This window comes from Ctenocephalides felis, unplaced genomic scaffold (genome assembly GCF_003426905.1).
Source record: "Ctenocephalides felis isolate EL2017-DRISC unplaced genomic scaffold, ASM342690v1 CF-g0.4_SCAFFOLD_01886, whole genome shotgun sequence".
NCBI lineage: Eukaryota > Metazoa > Arthropoda > Insecta > Siphonaptera > Pulicidae > Ctenocephalides > Ctenocephalides felis.
Genome location: NW_020538040.1, coordinates 116,353,534 through 116,371,722, shown reverse-complemented (window position 1 = coordinate 116,371,722; position 18,189 = coordinate 116,353,534). Strand labels below are relative to the sequence as shown.

The 18,189-nt window shown below is 34.3% G+C and overlaps 1 pseudogene; it reads left to right on the top strand.

The window, feature by feature from the left end:
* LOC113378945 overlaps positions 1 to 2,921 on the top strand; it is a 5,713-nt pseudogene extending 2,792 nt beyond the window's left edge.
* The last annotated feature ends 15,268 nt before the right edge of the window (positions 2,922 to 18,189 follow it).

The following is an 18,189-nucleotide window of genomic DNA, read 5'->3' as shown; positions in this document are numbered from 1 at the left end:
GGAGACCCTTTGTCACCAGTTTTGTTCAATCTTATTATTAACAGACTTATCGAAAGTGCCCCACCTGAGATCGGGGTTATGATGGAGGGAATGACGCTAAATATCTTAGCCTTTGCGGACGATATTGTCCTTGTGGCATCGTCTCAAAAAGGTCTTCAAGTGCTTGACCACGCTGACGACTTTCTATCAAAGTGTGGCCTTATAGTTAACAACGCCAAGTCATTCTCTATTACCATCAGAAATGTACCACCACACGCAAAGAAATCGATTATTGATACGAGTATTAAGTTCAGGTGTGGTGGTCGTGATTTACCTGCTCTCTCCAGGGTGGAAATATGGACCTATCTAGGTGTATCTTTTACTCCGGAAGGTGCCGTATTGTGCGACCTGAAAGAGAAGTTACAGAGCATTATTGAAAAGCTATCCAAAGCACCGATAAAACCCCAGCAACGGCTATTCGCTTTAAGAACAGTCGGAATTCCTAGACTACTCCACCAATTGACGCTGGGTAACACCACACTTGGACTTCTTAAAGGCCTTGACACAACTATAAGAAAAGCCGTAAGATCCTGGCTGAGGCTACCAACAGACACAACTAACGCGTATTTTTATGCAAGAGACAGAGACGGTGGGTTATCCCTTCCGTCTCTAAGATGGTTAGTGCCTCTTAGAAGAAGGGGAAGACTTCTAAATTTAGGAAGGACCGAATCAAGTTACCATCAACTTGAATTAGAAAAATGTGTCAAACGCCTTACTGATAATGGAAATATTATTACTTCGATCAAATTATTAGATGATAGATGGGCCAAACTGCTTCATAACTCAGTAGATGGTCGAGCACTCGCCAAATCTTCGAAAGTTCCACAACAACACCGATGGATCACCGATGGCACCAAAATCCTATCTGGTCGGGATTTCATTAACTGCACATGGCTCAGAATCAACACTATGCCGTGCAGGAGCCGTACAACCAGAGGCCGCCGTGAAGATAGGTTCTGCAGAGCAGGGTGTAACGCTCTCGAAACACTAGATCATATTTTGCAAACATGCCATCGGAGCCACAGACAGAGGATTGACAGACATAACGCCGTCACTAAATACCTGAAACGAGCCTTAGAAAAGACCCACTCCAGAGTGGACTGGGAACCATTGTTCCACACTCCAGACGGAACACGAAAACCGGACTTGATAGCGTCGCAGGGACAATTCTCCATGCTGCTTGATACCCAAATTGTGGGTAGCAATGTGGATATGGAGTCGGCCCACAGACGAAAGATCAACTACTACAAGGGACTGGACGCCTTAATCAAGGAAAGATACAATACGTCGGAAGTAGTATACGGGACAGTCACCTTAAACAACAGAGGCGTGTGGCACTACGAGTCAGCTAATTTTTTGCTATCAGGAAAGGTCATTAAGAAAGAAGAATTAAAGATAATATCTACGCGTGTATTGATTGGTGGACTGAACGGTTTTGGAGCATGGACAAAAACAACGTCCATAAAACGACAAGGAATAGGGTAGGATGTACCTGAGTTCAGCGTGCTGCCTGCGCATAAGATCCCATCAGGCACAAAACTAGGAGTTAGGTTTAGTGGGTATTGCCTTCGGGTCGAGTCCCACACTGCCTGGTCAACCTGGCGACCGGCGTGCGTAAATGCATTCCCCTCCTAGCCAAAAAAAAATAGCCAAATACCTCGTCATCTAACTAGTGACGCGCATGAATGGATTAACGAGATTCCCACTGTCCCTATCTACTTTCTAGCGAAACCACTGCCAAGGGAACGGGCTTGGAAAAATTAGCGGGGAAAGAAGACCCTGTTGAGCTTGACTCTAGTCTGGCATTGTAAGGAGACATGAAAGGTGTAGCATAAGTGGGAGATAGTAATATCGTCGGTGAAATACCACTACTTTCATCGTTTCTTTACTTACTCGATTGGGCGAAAAGCGTGCGTCAAAAACTTGCGTTCCGACTGTCACGGTTTTCTAGAGCCAAGCGCATAAGAGTGGTGTGAGCCATTGCGCCGATCGCCAACAATCGATCATAGCGTGATCCGATTCGAGGAAACTGCTAGGCGGGGAGTTTGACTGGGGCGGTACATCTGTCAAATAATAACGCAGGTGTCCTAAGGCCAGCTCAGCGAGGACAGAAACCTCGCGTAGAGCAAAAGGGCAAATGCTGGCTTGATCCCATTGCTCAGTGTGCACAGGGACTGCGAAAGCATGGCCTATCGATCCTTTTGGCTTGAAGAGTTTATAGCAAGAGGTGTCAGAAAAGTTACCACAGGGATAACTGGCTTGTGGCAGCCAAGCGTTCATAGCGACGTTGCTTTTTGATCTTTCGATGTCGGCTCTTCCTATCATTGCGAAGCAGAATTCGCCAAGCGTTGGATTGTTCACCCACAAATAGGGAACGTGAGCTGGGTTTAGACCGTCGTGAGACAGGTTAGTTTTACCCTACTGATGAATCGTCGTTGCGATAGTAATCCTGCTCAGTACGAGAGGAACCGCAGGTTCGGACATTTGGTTCACGCACTCGGTCGAGCGGCCGGTGGTGCGAAGCTACCATCCGTGGGATTATGCCTGAACGCCTCTAAGGCCGTATCCTTTCTAGACAAAGTAAGCAACGATATCTCTAGGAGTTTCGTGAGTCGAAAGGCTCAATACAATGTGATTTATTAGGTATTCGGCACACGCCGTTTATCGCACGAGCCATTTTTAGCCGAATGAGGCGCTGGACAGGGGCGATATCCGTCCGTTATATCTGTCTTGCCTATATCGGTCGATCATAGGTTACTAGTTCGATGTAGAGACTCGGAATCGTTTGTAAACGACTTGGGTACCTGGCGGGGTGTTGTACTCGGCAGAGCAGTTACCACGCTGCGATCCGTTGAGACTCAGCCCTTGGCTTGGGGATTCGTCATGTTGGCTTGACGTCACCCCACGCTATTAGAGCATAAGCCTTAAGCCGTCGCATTGCACCATGCCACAATCAGTAGGCTTGACAGTCGAAAACTTGTACATGCTGTACATGTGACACTTCTTCGGTATCTACCTAGCTATTTTGTACAACGTGCGTGAGTCAGCACGTAAATCAAAACTTATCGACAAATTTCAATACTAAAATATTCATTATTTCTTTCAATAACCATAATGTCAAAAGAATAGTTATAAATATTTTGTAAGTTTACGAAATATATGTTTTTAAGAGAAACTTTTCATAATTTTTTAATATAAATATATGATATAATTCATTAAATTCTAAATAGGGAGGATGTTTTTTGCTAAATTTCTTGGAAATGCGTACAAGTTGCTAATAAGCAAAGTACGTATAAGTTATCTATAATGCAAAATGCGTGCAAGTTGTCAATGTGTAAAATACGTGCAAGTTGTCAATTTGCAGAATGCGTGCAAGTTGTCAATTTGCAGAATACGTGTAAGTTGTCAATGTGCAAAATACGTGCAAGTTGCTATTTTTATTTAATTTTTGTAATATACTCTAAATAATTAGTAACTTCCAACCTATAAATATTTCGATTCTTTTATAATAAAATATTCAGTATATTTATTTCCTTTTTAACAAAATATTCAGTATTTATATATAATTTCAAACTACATCTAGTAAACTTTTAGGGGACATTTGCGAGTATGCCTAACCTAGAATCTTGCATCGAAACAGGTTAAAAACATTTTCCGGCTTTTTGAAATCAGTAACTTACGGGTACATTAGACTACATCAAGTAAACTTTTAGGGGACATTTGCGAGTAAGCCTAACCTAGAATCTTGCATCGAAACAAGTTAAAAATATTTTCCGGCTTTTTGAAATCAGTAACTTACGGGTACATCAGACTACATCAAGTAAACTTTTAGGAGACATTTGCGAGTAAGCCTAACCTAGAATCTTGCATCGAAACAGGTTAAAAACATTTTCCGGCTTTTTGAAATCAGTAACTTACGGGTACATCAGACTACATCAAGTAAACTTTTAGGGGACATTTGCGAGTAAGCCTAACCTAGAATCTTGCATCGAAACAGGTTAAAAACATTTTCCGGCTTTTTGAAATCAGTAACTTACGGGTACATCAGACTACATCAAGTAAACTTTTAGGGGACATTTGCGAGTAAGCCTAACCTAGAATCTTGCATCGAAACAGGTTAAAAACATTTTCCGGCTTTTTGAAATCAGTAACTTACGGGTACATCAGACTACATCAAGTAAACTTTTAGGGGACATTTGCGAGTAAGCCTAACCTAGAATCTTGCATCGAAACAGGTCAAACTACTTTTGTAGAAAAATATTGTTTTTGGGTTTTTAGGAATGACATATATTTATTCTATTATTTATTTACATGACATGGTTTAAATACAACATTTTTATTTCTTTAAGTTACATTTTTATTTAAAATAAAATTTCTTACATTTAGCTAATACAATTTAAATAAATTAATATCTGAAATCTTGCTTGCTTTCCAGTCGAGGATGCTTTTCACGAGATAGTAGTGTCGCTGTCATAACACCTTCGCGATTTTGCTCTAATACGCGTTTCGATACATTAGCCAGTAATTGAACATGTCTCTCAGTTCCCTGAATGTGGACCGGAATTTTAGGGTCACTCCATGGACACTTATTGCTTTGTAGATATTGTACTAGATGTTCATGAGGAATATTTAGCGTAAAGGCTGGTTCGGATATATTAGAATAATCATCCATATCTATCATATTAGTATAGTCGGTGCATTCGAAATTTATTTCGGGTGTTTTGTAATCTCTCAATTGCGTCAGGTCTTCCACATTATTACGGTAATATAAGATTTTTCTTATAGCTGAATCTCGTATTTTCTTTTTATTATCAAACAACATTGCTAATAAAATATTTTCCGAGTGAGCATAGTATGCGTTTTCTTTAGCAACATTGTTCACAATTTGTCTTAAATTCGAGTCTAAATATTGCGTCCAGCTAATAAATTTATAAAATAATATACTACCATACACCACAGAGTTGTAATATTTAATGTTAAAGTACATTGGAATATATACTTTCATTACGTAGTTTGCCAGAATTTTCAAATTTTTGGATGGCTTATTAGTAGTTACATATAACCGAAGTAACCTACTAGCCTTCGCGAGCCAACGGGAATGTGCTATTGGCCCTGGTTTCATGTTAGCTAAGCCTGTCGATACTTCTCCAGAAGCAACTGCTTTAGCTATTTTTATTGAATAACTTGAGTCAGTTGTTGATTCAGCAGGACTTATATCAGCCAAATTTTCAAGTGGGATTGTTTCAAAGTCTTTTACCGGCTGGAAGTATATAGGAAAAAATAAATTATATTGAATTTGAACATAGGGTATTAAAAAATAGTAAATATGTTATAACTCACCGGTATATTTTCGCATGTTTCAATTTGTTTGCTTAATATTCCAGTTTTTGTTCGTGGTCAAGTGGTCAATGATTTTTCCAAATAGTTAAATAAATGGCGAAGTGGAAGTTCGTTAAAGTGGAGAAGACACACAAACCAATGCAGTGGCCTGTTTAACTGAATTTCAAATCGACGTAAAATACCATTTTTTACGCCTGTATTTGCTGGTTCACCATCGCAACATATGCCTATCAAAGAATCGAGAGCTATTTCTTTATCGGCGAAAAACTCGTTCAATTTGATTACTTTACTTTCCGAATCTTCATTTTCCAATTTTGTGTAACCCAACAATTGGCCATTCGGTTCCTTTAAAATAACTAAATGCGCTTCTTTAATCATTCGTGGGTGAAACTTCTTATCGATTTTTTCCATGGTAATAGAATCATTTTTTCGGCCGTCGAATGAAAATGCTATTAATTCAGAAGAATCATATCGTTTGTGTAGAGCTTGCCTATTTTTCTGCCTCTCACGAACGCTTTTATTTTTATCCATAATGACAGGATTGCCCCAATCATCCGTTATGCCCAGGTCACGCAGGATTGCCGTCACCACGCCAGAACCAACTCTATCAGAAATTGCAAATCTGTCGCACATTAAGGCATAGCTTGGAGCCTTATATCTTCGACTATATGGACCACGTTTTATATGAGAGGTATTTTGTGAACTTTCCGAACTGCTTTTAGAATCAAAATCAACATCTGGAGTATATGTCTCACCTGGAGTAATATTGCTAGTTATTGTAGATTCTGATACTTCATCTTCAATTTTTATAATATATTCTGGTATCGTAGATTTCCTCTCATTATGTTGATCCATCATAAACGCTTGTAAATGTTCTGGGATCAGTCCACAGGAACACAGTAATCTTCGCAAATCACATTTGCATTTTCCAATATAAAATAATTCTTTCGTGGATTCTACAAACTCCTGAAATGATGCTTGGGTAGACTTGCTTTTATTTGTACTTTTATATTTATCAATCAATCGGTTCAATTTTCTAGCGATACTTCGTTTCTCCATAATTGGAATATCAATTTTTTCCCACGTCTGAATCAATTTCGTTACCACATTTGGAGTAAATGTTTTATATGAAAACATTTTATTTTGTTTTTTTGATTTTTCGGCCAAATAAAAATAATACCTGATAATTTCCATACTTGTCGGAAGATTTACTCCAGTAAATTCTTTTGCTTCCTCAAATGTAATTTGATCATGCGAGCGCATATGATTCAAATTACTGGCACTTGCGCCTGAATTTAAATAAGAATTCGCCATTGATACTTCACGTCTAACTGGAGAACTGAATGAAGATTTATGCCGATTTCTCACATTAATATATTCTTTTCGAAACTTCGAGAATTATTATAAAAAAATACTAGCGCACTCTGATGGAAATAAATAACAACAAAAAACCCGATTTAAAAACCCCCGTACAAACTATCAATCAAAATATAACTCACAATTTGAATTATTCACATGCCTAAATTAATATATTAACTTATTAAAAACAGTATTTTATTGAAAATTTCGCTGGCTAAAGAGTTATTTGCGATATATGGTTTTGAAGTCAAAATTCATTTAAATAACACATATATTTCATATGAAAAGGTGCCCATATCGCTTAATTTTACTTCTATAATGATTCGGCCCACCCTAATATATATATATATGTATATATATGTATATATATATATATGTATATATATATATATATATATATATATATTTATATATATTCAATAGATAAGTCCTGGATTTTTTCGATATATTGATTGTTTCTTTTCCGAACAGTAAATCCAATAATAAAAAACAATTTGTTTTTTGAAGATGTTTAATACGACGTTTCGGAACTATGTACGTTTCATCATCAGGTTTATTCTGTCAAATACAATGTTTTTTAAAAATATTGATTTACATTAATTTATGATGGTCAATACAGATTAATTAGAAAAAAAATTTGTTTCATGTATATAATTGTGGATACATTAATATATAGATATGTGCATATGTATGTATGAGTATGTAGGTGTGCATATGCATGTCCATGTATATATATACATAATATTTCTCAACATTTACTAAAGCAATATTTTCTCTTTTTTCGTAAATTACCAATACAAGAGCCATAAAAAATCATTTTTGCCAGGAATTCCGTACGTTGTCCTTTACATCTGGCAGACAGAACTCCATATCAGTGTGTTTAAGTCTTGTGTAGTCGTAACATCTACAAATATCTTCCAAAAAAAAATCGAGTGTTTTTACCAAAAAAATATTAGTGATATGGATATATAAATTATTACAGGTAAATAATTTTTGCTTCTCAATTTTATATAAAAACCTTTTTTAGTTAATTCTTTTTACTCTTTACCCCGGTACATAATCCATTCCTTTATAAAAAATTTTTTCTAATTAATCTGTATTGACCATCATTGATTAATGTTAATCAATATTTTTAAAAAACATTGTATTTGACAGAATAAACCTGACGATGGAACGTATCTAGTTCCGAAACGTCGTATTAAACATCTTCAAAAAACAAATTGTTTTTTATTATTGGATTTACTGTTTGGAAAAGAAACAATCAATATATATATATATATATATATATATATATATATTATATATATATATATATATACATATATATATACCCGTTCATCCAAGTCAATATTGGTTTCTGGTTTCTAAATGCCGTAAAGATAATTCGTTTAGAAACTATTCATTTGAGTTTTTAATTCCATCAGCATAGACGCTTATTTTTATTACAGTTATGTTAGTGACATTATTATTTGTGTCCCCCGTCAAAATTTTGACTTATTACTCCACTTTTACAATTCTTTTAACAAACATATTCAGTTCACTTTCGAATAAAAACAAAATAACTTCATCAGTTTTTTAGATATCAAAATTATTGAAAACTTAGACAATCGCATTCTCACTAACTGGTACTAAAAACCTACTTGGTCAGGTAGGTATTTAAATTTTTAATCCTACCAACCCTCTAGTATAAAAATAAGTACTACCATTAACTTAGTAGACCATGCTATCCTCCATTCTGACAAACAAGTTTGGACCTCCAACTTAGATTTAATTTTCAAAACCCTCACGCACAACTCCTATCCCCCACATCCTACAACATTTGTCATAAACAACAGACCTACTATTTTAAAAAAACAAAATAATTAACCACAACCTGAGCTTAACTTCCACAAATGATAATGATTTCGAAGGTACAATTTGTTTGCCTTACATCAAGAAACTTTATCCTTTGTGAGAGAAAACTGTTTTATAACGCAAATCTTCGTTTAGTATGCAACGTCGACTTGAAGTTTAATTCCCTATTCCCAAATTTGAAGCCGCGCACTAGTTTGGAACGAGTATCTAATGTGGTCTATAAAATATCTTGCAATAGCTGTAATTCTACCTACATTGGCGAAACAGGACAGAGCTTCAATAAACGTTTAAGACAACACCATAATAAATAAAAAAACAACTAGTGGAGTGTATGGCATCGTGCTTTAAGGCAAATTGCTGGAACTTCCCTTACCGTAACGAAATGTTCCAGGAATATTGAATGTTTTCAGATAGATTATTATAAATATTTTAACATTGTCTAATATTTATCACAATTATATAAACTGAATTGCAAAATTGAAATTATTTGTTTAAAGTATATTAGAATTTTAGTCAGAATTAAAAATAAAATCAGAATTATTTTTACCAAAAAAAATTTTTTCTGAAAAAAAAAATTGAAACAAAAATTATGCAACAGATTTTTTTTTTACAAAATCAATTATTTTGTTAAAACAAACACAAAGTTCTTTGAATCATTTAAATCGACAAAAAATTTCAATTTCGATTTTTGGATGATTACAATAACTTTACCAACTGGAAGTTAAAAATCAAGGGCAAACGATGATCACACAAGATTTAAAACTAAACTAGTGAGGCGCATGGCATCGTGCCTTAAGGCAAATTGCTGAAACTTTCCTTATCATAATTAGAAATTCGAGGATATAATAATCAATAATTGTTTTGAATAATCAAATAGATTATTCATTACATACTGTAAACTTATTTTTAAATTGAGTGACGAGCGTATTTTATAAAGTTCATTTTTTTTAATTTGATTTTTTGATAATTTAGAAACTTTTTCAAAGTTCTGATTTTTTTTAAAAAATTTAAAGTCTTTTGGAAATTAAAAATAACGTTTTTTCTAAATATATTGAGAATTTGGAAATTTTTGAAAATATTCGATTTTTTTAAAATATTCGAGATATTCTCAACTTTTTGTAAGAAAACATTTTTTTAAAGAATTTTTCAAAGTTTAGTTTTTTTGAAAATGATGAAAAATCCGTAGACCATTTCTGCTGGTGATGCTTTTATATCTTCCTTAAATGAGTTTCGTAGACCAAGTGGTACGTAAGATAGTATCTTGATCCACGGTTTAGTGGAACACATCAAAGCAGCTTTCATTGTCCTATGCCATCGCTCCACGAGTCCATTAGCCTGCGGGTGGTAAGCTGTTGTACGTGTCTTTTTCGCTCCAACTGCCTGAGTCAAAGACTTGAATAGAGCAGACTCAAATTGTGTGCCTTGGCCAGAAGTTATAGTTGTTCGAGTCCCAAATCTTGAAATCCAGTATGTAAATAACCCTTATGTTACCGTATCAGCTGTGATATCTCTGAGTGGTATAGCTTCTGGCCATCTTGTAAACCTGTCTATAATTGTTAAACAATATGAGAAACCATTAGTATTTGGTAAGTGAATGATATCATTATGGATGTGAGAAAATCTTTCAGCTGGTACAGGAATGTGCATAGGATTGAAACGGTTGTGTTTGTGGACTTTCGACTTTTGACAGGAGATGCATTGGCGAGTCCAAGTAGTAATATCTTTTCCAATTCCAGGCCATGCATATCGTTTGCGGATTTCTCTGGATGTATTCTTAATGCTTGCGTGAGGAATACCATGTATTACATCAAATGCAGTTCTGCGGAGTTTCCGTGGAAGATAAGGTTTGACAAAATTGGATTCGATATTACAATATATTGAAAAACCATCCAATGTCAATTTGTGGAGTTTCAATGATGTTTCTCCATCAAGTAATATTTTCAATTCTGGGTCTAAATTCTGCTCAATGCTTATCTCCTCAGCTGACAGTTTCGTTGGCATTTCTATTGTATTAATTCTTGAGAGAGTATCTGCTACAATGTTTTCATCACCTTTCACATACACAATTTCAGTGGAGAATTGGGAAATGTATTCTAATTGTCGTCTCTGTCTATCTAAAGCCTTTTCAGGTTTTTGCTGAAATGCATATGTGATTGGCTTGTGATCAGTCTTGATTTTAAAATATCTTCTTTCCAGGAGATATTCAAAATGCTTTATTGCAGTAATTATGCCAAGTAGTTCTTGATCATATGTTCAACACTTCTGTTCTGTTGCTGTTAGTTTTCTGGAGCAGAAACTGATGGGTTGCCAGGCACCATTTTCTTCCTGCTCCAGAGTAGCATTAATAGCTGTTGCAGAAGCATCCGTCACCAAGCAAATGTTGGCTGAAGCATCTGGATATCGAAGTAGTGCTGCATTTGCAAGTGTTTTTTTAATGTCATCAAAAGCCTTAAGAGATTCTGGATTCTAGGCATTTGGAGTTTTGTCCTTCTTCACTGAACTACGTAAGTACTTGTTTAAGGGTGATTGTATCCTTGCTGCCTTTGGTACTGACTTTCTGTAGTAATTCACCATTCCTAGAAACCTACGTAGTTCCAGAACTGTGGTTGGTTGTGAAAAGTTTAAAATTTTGTCCACTCGGTGTGCTGATGGAGAATATCCGTTCTCACTGAGCTTGTAACCTAGAAAATCTACTTGAGAATTGCCCAGGACGCATTTGTCGGTGTTGATGACAAGTGAGTGTTCTTGAAGTCGCTCAAGCACAATTTCAAGTTGACGATGATGCTCTTTCATACTCTCTGACATGACCAGGATGTCATCCACGTATATGAACACAGGGTCAATATCTTGAAAAATGTGATTTATGTATCGCTGGAAAGTCTGAGTAGCATTCTTCAATCTAAACGGCATACAAAGGTACTCAAACAATCCCCATGGGGTTATAATCGCTGTCTTCTGAATGTTCTCTTTATGCATCGGAACTTGATGATAAGCTTAGGCGAGGTCCAACTTAGAAAATTGTTTTTTCCTGTGTAATGATTGAAAAACATGCTAAATTAATGGTGGACTTATCAGGTAATGTGCTTGCATTCAGTTTCCTGTAGTCACCGCAAAGTCTAGGGTAGGGCGGGGCTAGTTGAGCATAGGGGCAAGTTGAGCAATCGAAGTATCTCGAAAACTATTCACCGTCCGTTTAGGCATTATATGGCGGAAAGATAGAGTTCTGGGAGAAATAAACAACCCGCGATCGCTAGTGGCCGCTGGACAAATGAGTGAGGCTCACGGACGTTTGGTTTATTTTGAGACCAAAAAGTAAAAAAGTAATTCAACACGAGTTTTCGTCTGGTTCAGTCAAATGTTATTTATTTTTAATTAGGTAAATTTTATTCTTCCATATGATTATAGTACTTTTAATATGCACAGAGATTCTGGGTATAAATCTCACAGTTTTTTTATAAACTCACTTTTATTTTGAAATTACGAGTTGGGGTTAGTTGAGCATAGTTGCTAAACTTGTTCAATTACCATTAACTTCCAGAAATTAATTATTATTTTTAGGATTTAAGCTAAGTCTATTAGTAATAATATAAAAAAATAATGATTTTAAACAAAAATACTGAATATAATGGTAAAATAATTCCTAAGATACGATATTGTTTTGTTGATTCTACTTTTGGTTAAATATTCAAAGAAAATTACTATAAGTTTTGTTTTCTCTGTCAATAAAGACAATAAATATAAAACTGGTTATGAAAAACTTATTTTATTTCATCACTAATCGACATTGAACCTATAATTTCATTATACTTTCTTAGTGCTCAACTTGCCCCACCTATGGGGTACATTGAGCATACTTGACTTTTTGCATTTAAACAGCTGTAGCTTTTAAGTTTTACTTATTACCAAAAAATAGAATTAACACTTTTGTTAAGCGATAAACAACAAATCCATTAAGTCGTATAGCAATTTATTGAGACTTTTCGTTGAGGAGCTACATCCGTTTAAGTAAAAATTTGCTCAACTAGCCCCGCCCTACCCTATATGTTCCATTCTTCTTTGGCACTATATGAATAAGGCTTGCCCACGGACTGCTCGATGATCTTAACATGCCCCTGTTTAGGAGATTTTGAATTTCGGTTTTTGCTGCTATAGCTTTTTCACCAAAAATCTTTCTGAACCTGGCAGCAACTGGTAGACCTGTTGTAGAGATTCTGTGCGAAAAGGAGACTGCTTAATATATATTTTGTGTGGTTAATTAGTGACAGATACATATTTTGCTAGTAGATCCTTGAACGGTTGCTGGGGATCTATTGTGGAGATGTTGATATTATTAGCTTTCAGAACTTTTCCATCAGAGGTTAAGCCTGCAGAGGAAAATATAAATGATCTTTAAAATTAAAAATCTTAGTACGAAACTCAAAAAAATACAATTAAAACATGTTAAAATATCTGATATTCTAATGTACATATATCCAATACTTTAACTTATGTTTAATGACAGTTCATAACCGCTGGACCAGTAGCGTAACTAGACCCTTCGGGGCCCATGGCAAAGTTTTCCGATGGGGCCCTAGCATGGTACTCAATTTTTAATTTAACTTATTTTGTTTAATAAACGTTATTAGTCATTTACACGCTGTTTTACTACTGAATAAAACAATTTTTTAATGATTTTATCACAATTAGCAAAACCAACTTTGACTAATTTATATTTTATGGCTTTAAAATATGAAATCATACAAAAGATAGAAAAGTAAAGTATTGACTTAGAGGTATAATTATTAAACATGAAATATTAGAAATTAATTATTAATATTGGTGAATATTTTCCACGATAGAATAAATGAAAATTAAAATAAAACGTATTTTTATAACAAAAATTTAAAACAAATACCACTTTCTTAAATTTAATTATTACATAACCTTCCATTAAAAAAATCTTTTTTTACTATAATTAATTTTATTGATTAAGTAGTGACGTTCGATCTTTATAAAAATTATGACTTAAACAATACCCCTGATTGGAAACAGTATTGAAAAGTATTCATTTTCTCGGCGATCCAATCCGTTTCAATACCTTTTGGATATTTTTTTTAACGAAGATAAAGACATATGTCATCTAGCTTCTTCTTGAAGAAACAATGTTAACCCTGCACATATTCTAACTGAAATAAAAATAAAATATTAACATCAATATGATATTTAATAAATAAAATCTTTTCTTACTGCTTTCAGTTGCGTAAAAATGTCTATTCCAAAGAATTTCCGCCTCTAAAAGTTGACCGAAAACTAAATTTTCCATTGAAAACTTGTATTGTTGCAAAATAAATTTGGAACATATTAATTCATCCGAAGAAACAAGATTAAATTTGTTCAATAATAATGTCCAATGTAGTGTAATACTCGATAAAATATATTCACTTTGAACAAACTTTCAGTATCTTGAATATGAATTCCCAAAGCTTGCCAAAATAGCGTATTACTTTCCTATCGCAAGGTTTAAAAAATTCATGATTGATTTTTCTACTACACTATTGGCGTCTAATTTCATGTCAATAATTTTTTAATTCTTAACGAATTTTTCAATATTTATAGCATTTGAAAGATCGGTGGTTTCAGATTAGAGCACTTTAGATGCTGCGTCGATAGTAGTAGAACATTACAATGAAAAACCAATAATAAAATAATTGTAGTTTGCAAACTTCTGTTTATGTAATATAGTTTCATTTTGGATTTCAACAAAACGGAGTTTTAAAGCAAAAATGGCAACAGAATGTCCAGCACATCAAGTTGGCTTAAATATTTTTAATGTTATTACGTTATTAGATTCAAATCTTAATAAAATATTTCATTTTTTTATATCATGGCCAAAATAATTAAACATTCATAAACTGTTCAAAGAGAACGCAAAAAAGAAACTTTAGGACAAAAATATCTACCAGACCTGTCACTATTGTTCATAGACTGTAATATAAGAATCACTTAATAATTCAGTTTTCCGAAAAATGATAAGGGGAGAATATTTTTATCTGAAATCATTTATGAAAAATTAAGAGAATTATAGAAAATAAGATAGAAAAATAATTAGAAGAATAAATAACTATTTTTTCAATTATATGCATTTTTATATTTTGTGATAAAAAATATCTTCTTAAGGGGGCCCTCAAACAAATTTTGATATGAGTTCTCGCTAAGGTGCGCTACGCCATTCATATTAAGAAATGAGTTGTTCATGTGTTTGTTTTTTATCTTAAAATTGGATAAAGTAGGTATACATTATTATATATACAATAATAAATTCATTCATTCATTCTTGATATCATGTTATATAAACTAACGATTTTCCAATTCAGATCCATCGCAGCTCTTTATCGCATAAATGATATAACACAAAACTTTCGCTGAGCGGCGGCGACTACCTTACCTATGAATTATCTCTACTTATCTATTGTCTACACCGGGAATTGAACCCGGGACTTCCGCGTGGCGGTCGCGCACCTTAACTACCCTATCGGGTATATCCACCAATTATATAATATGGGATGCACTGTTGTTACCGCGGATCATTTTCTAATTAATTAGATAATTAATACTAAGGTGGCGCGACGACACGCGAAAAAAGACGGTTGATTGTAGCGTTACGGTGGTGTAGTGGTTAAGGTCGCCGCGAGTCACGCGGCGGACCCGGGTTCGATTCTCGGTAAGGTTAATGTAGCGTGTAAGGGAAATTATAGGTAATAGAATATATAGTAGAAATAGATTAGGTGTATTCGGTATACAATGTAGGGATTTGAGAGTATATGATGAAATATAGCGTATGGTATAGATGTAACGCGTGTAGTATAGAATGCAACGTATAGGCATACGTAAGGCTATAAAGATACACGAATAAGAACCTATGATGTAGGTGTTAGCGTATAAGAAATCCGAAAGTATATAAGATTAAATCTATAAATATTATTTTTCCTATGAGAATTTTTATCTCGGTATTAAACATCTAAAATATCCGTTAAGGCGTTGATTACACCTTACTTGCCTACAACTAATTTACCAATAAATAAATGTCAATAAAACAATGATTAAAAAAAAAATTAACAATAAATGTTGGATTGTAAAAAATTACAAGCGATCGAGCGGCTTATATTTTTGCCTTAGATGGCAAAAAATTCATCCAATTATTAAAATATTAATTTTTTTTGCAGTTCTTATGCTTTTGTATTTATAGAATTGCTTTTTTCGCTACAATCAATTACCAATATATGAATGTCTTAAATTATTTATTTTATTCGAATAATGCCCGCTATGTCCGAAACAAATCCAACTTATATCCGTAATATTAGGGCGTCAGACACTTTTCGGTCTCAAAGTAACATATGTGAAATTTGAAATACTCTACTGTATTGTAATTTATATTTCAGTTTATACACCTCAATTTGTAACTAAATTAAAAACGACTTTGATAAAACCAGTGGTGTTGTGCTAATATTTTTTTGCCGGAACGCTAAAATTAAAAAACCGGTTCATAAACCGATTCAAAAACCGGTTTTCATGTTTTTTCCGGTTCCGTTCGAAAAGGAAAGAAACAAAAAAGATTACAAAACCCATTTTGTGCACATATATGTATGTTTATTACAATAATAATATTTAATAAAAAATAGTTGAATAATAACTTATAAAATTTACTTATTAAATCATTTTCTGTATGTAGCGATTTTTTTTTTCTTGCCGAAACGCGTTTCGCCCCAAAAATGATTTGCCGGAACGACGTGAGATAATACTCGGTGACGTGATATAATAGTTGGTGACGTGATAAAAGGTATATTAATCTACCTGACTTGAGTAAAACAGAACAATAGTGAATTAACTTATTATTATTGAATAATTAGTATTATTCAAGATTCAACAACATTTTTTATTTATTTTTTTATAAGAAGTGTAATTTTTCTTTTTTTTTGAACATTCAGTGACATATTTATATTTAATATATTTAATTTGTTTTTCTCAATTATTTGTGAAATGAGTGAAGAAAATAAGACAGTGGAATCAGAGAATCCAAACGACGCAAATGCAGGCGTATCACATGGAATTGCGAGGCCTATACCAACATTTTGGTATGAAAAACCTCAATTATGGTTTGCGATGATCGAGGCACATTTTAATTGATCACGAATAAAAACAGAAGATGTCAAATATGAATTTATATTATCATATTTAGATGACAAATTAGCCAGTAAAGTGGAGGATATAATATTAAATCCACCGAAAGTCGAACCCTATACTAAGTTAAAGAAAGAAATAATACAACGCTTATCACAGTCACAGAACCAAAAGATTCGAAGGTTGCTACAGCAAGAGGAACTGGGTGATCGAAAACCGTCGCAATTTTTACGACACCTAACATCATTAGCCGGCCCACTACTAGATGAAAATATTTTAAGAACCTTGTGGCTACAAAGATACACACACGCATACACAACAAATATTAAAGGCCCATCCGACCATGAAAATTGAAGACCTAGCCGCCATAGCAGATAGCATCGGTGAGGTTAACATCGCGCCAACAGTAGCCGCCACAAGCCTTACCGACAGTACAACGTCTGAATTATTGAAACGAGTATAAGACCTAATAAAAATTGCAAAATAGACGTCCTAGATATCGGCATAATTCTCGTTCTAGAAAAATCTCGACACAAAAAATTCAAGACTAGTAGACGGTACTATAAACCTACAAACAAAAACAATAAACAAAGGAACAATACAAAAGGGAAGCATTAAAACTGTTAATATCAAATCAAAGTTTAGTGAAATCTTTAACACGACCGCCAGGACTCCCACGACAAATATAACATACAACAGTACATTATATTAAAACCTTTCCTGGTCCACCAGTGGTAGCACGAACCCGTTCATTGAAAACTCAGCTGTTGAAAATTGCCAAACAGGAATTTGAAGAAATGGTGCAATTAGGTACTGCCCGACCATCAAGTAGCCCTTGGTCATCACCGTTACATCTAGTTCAAAAGAAAGACGATGCATGGAGACCATGTGGAGACTACCGAGCATTAAATGCAAGAACAATCCCGGATAGGGATAACCCAGTCAGCCACATGAGTGACTACTCACAACACTTATCAGGTTGTAACATATTTTCAATAATACACCTTAAGAAAGCATATCAGCAGATACCTGTTTACGATGAAGATATTCCCAAGACGGCAATTACAACACCTTTTGGTTTATTTGAGTTCTCCTTTATGACATTCGGCCTACGTAATGCAGCGCAAATTTACCAAAGATTTATTGGATTAGATTTTTGTTTTCCATATATTGATGATATTCTAAACGCATCCAAAAGTGAAGAACAGCATGAACAACATGATCTCCGTAGACTGTTTCAACGTTTAGCAGATTATGGTATGGTAGTAAATCCATCTAAATGCATTCTAGGCGTTAAGGAAGTTACTTTCCTAGGATACTGCATTACAGAACATAGCACAAAACCCCCAAAAGAGAGGATAACCGCATTGTTAAATTTTCCAAAACCAAAAACTATAAAAGGATTACGGAGATTCTTAGGCATGATAAACTTTTATCGAA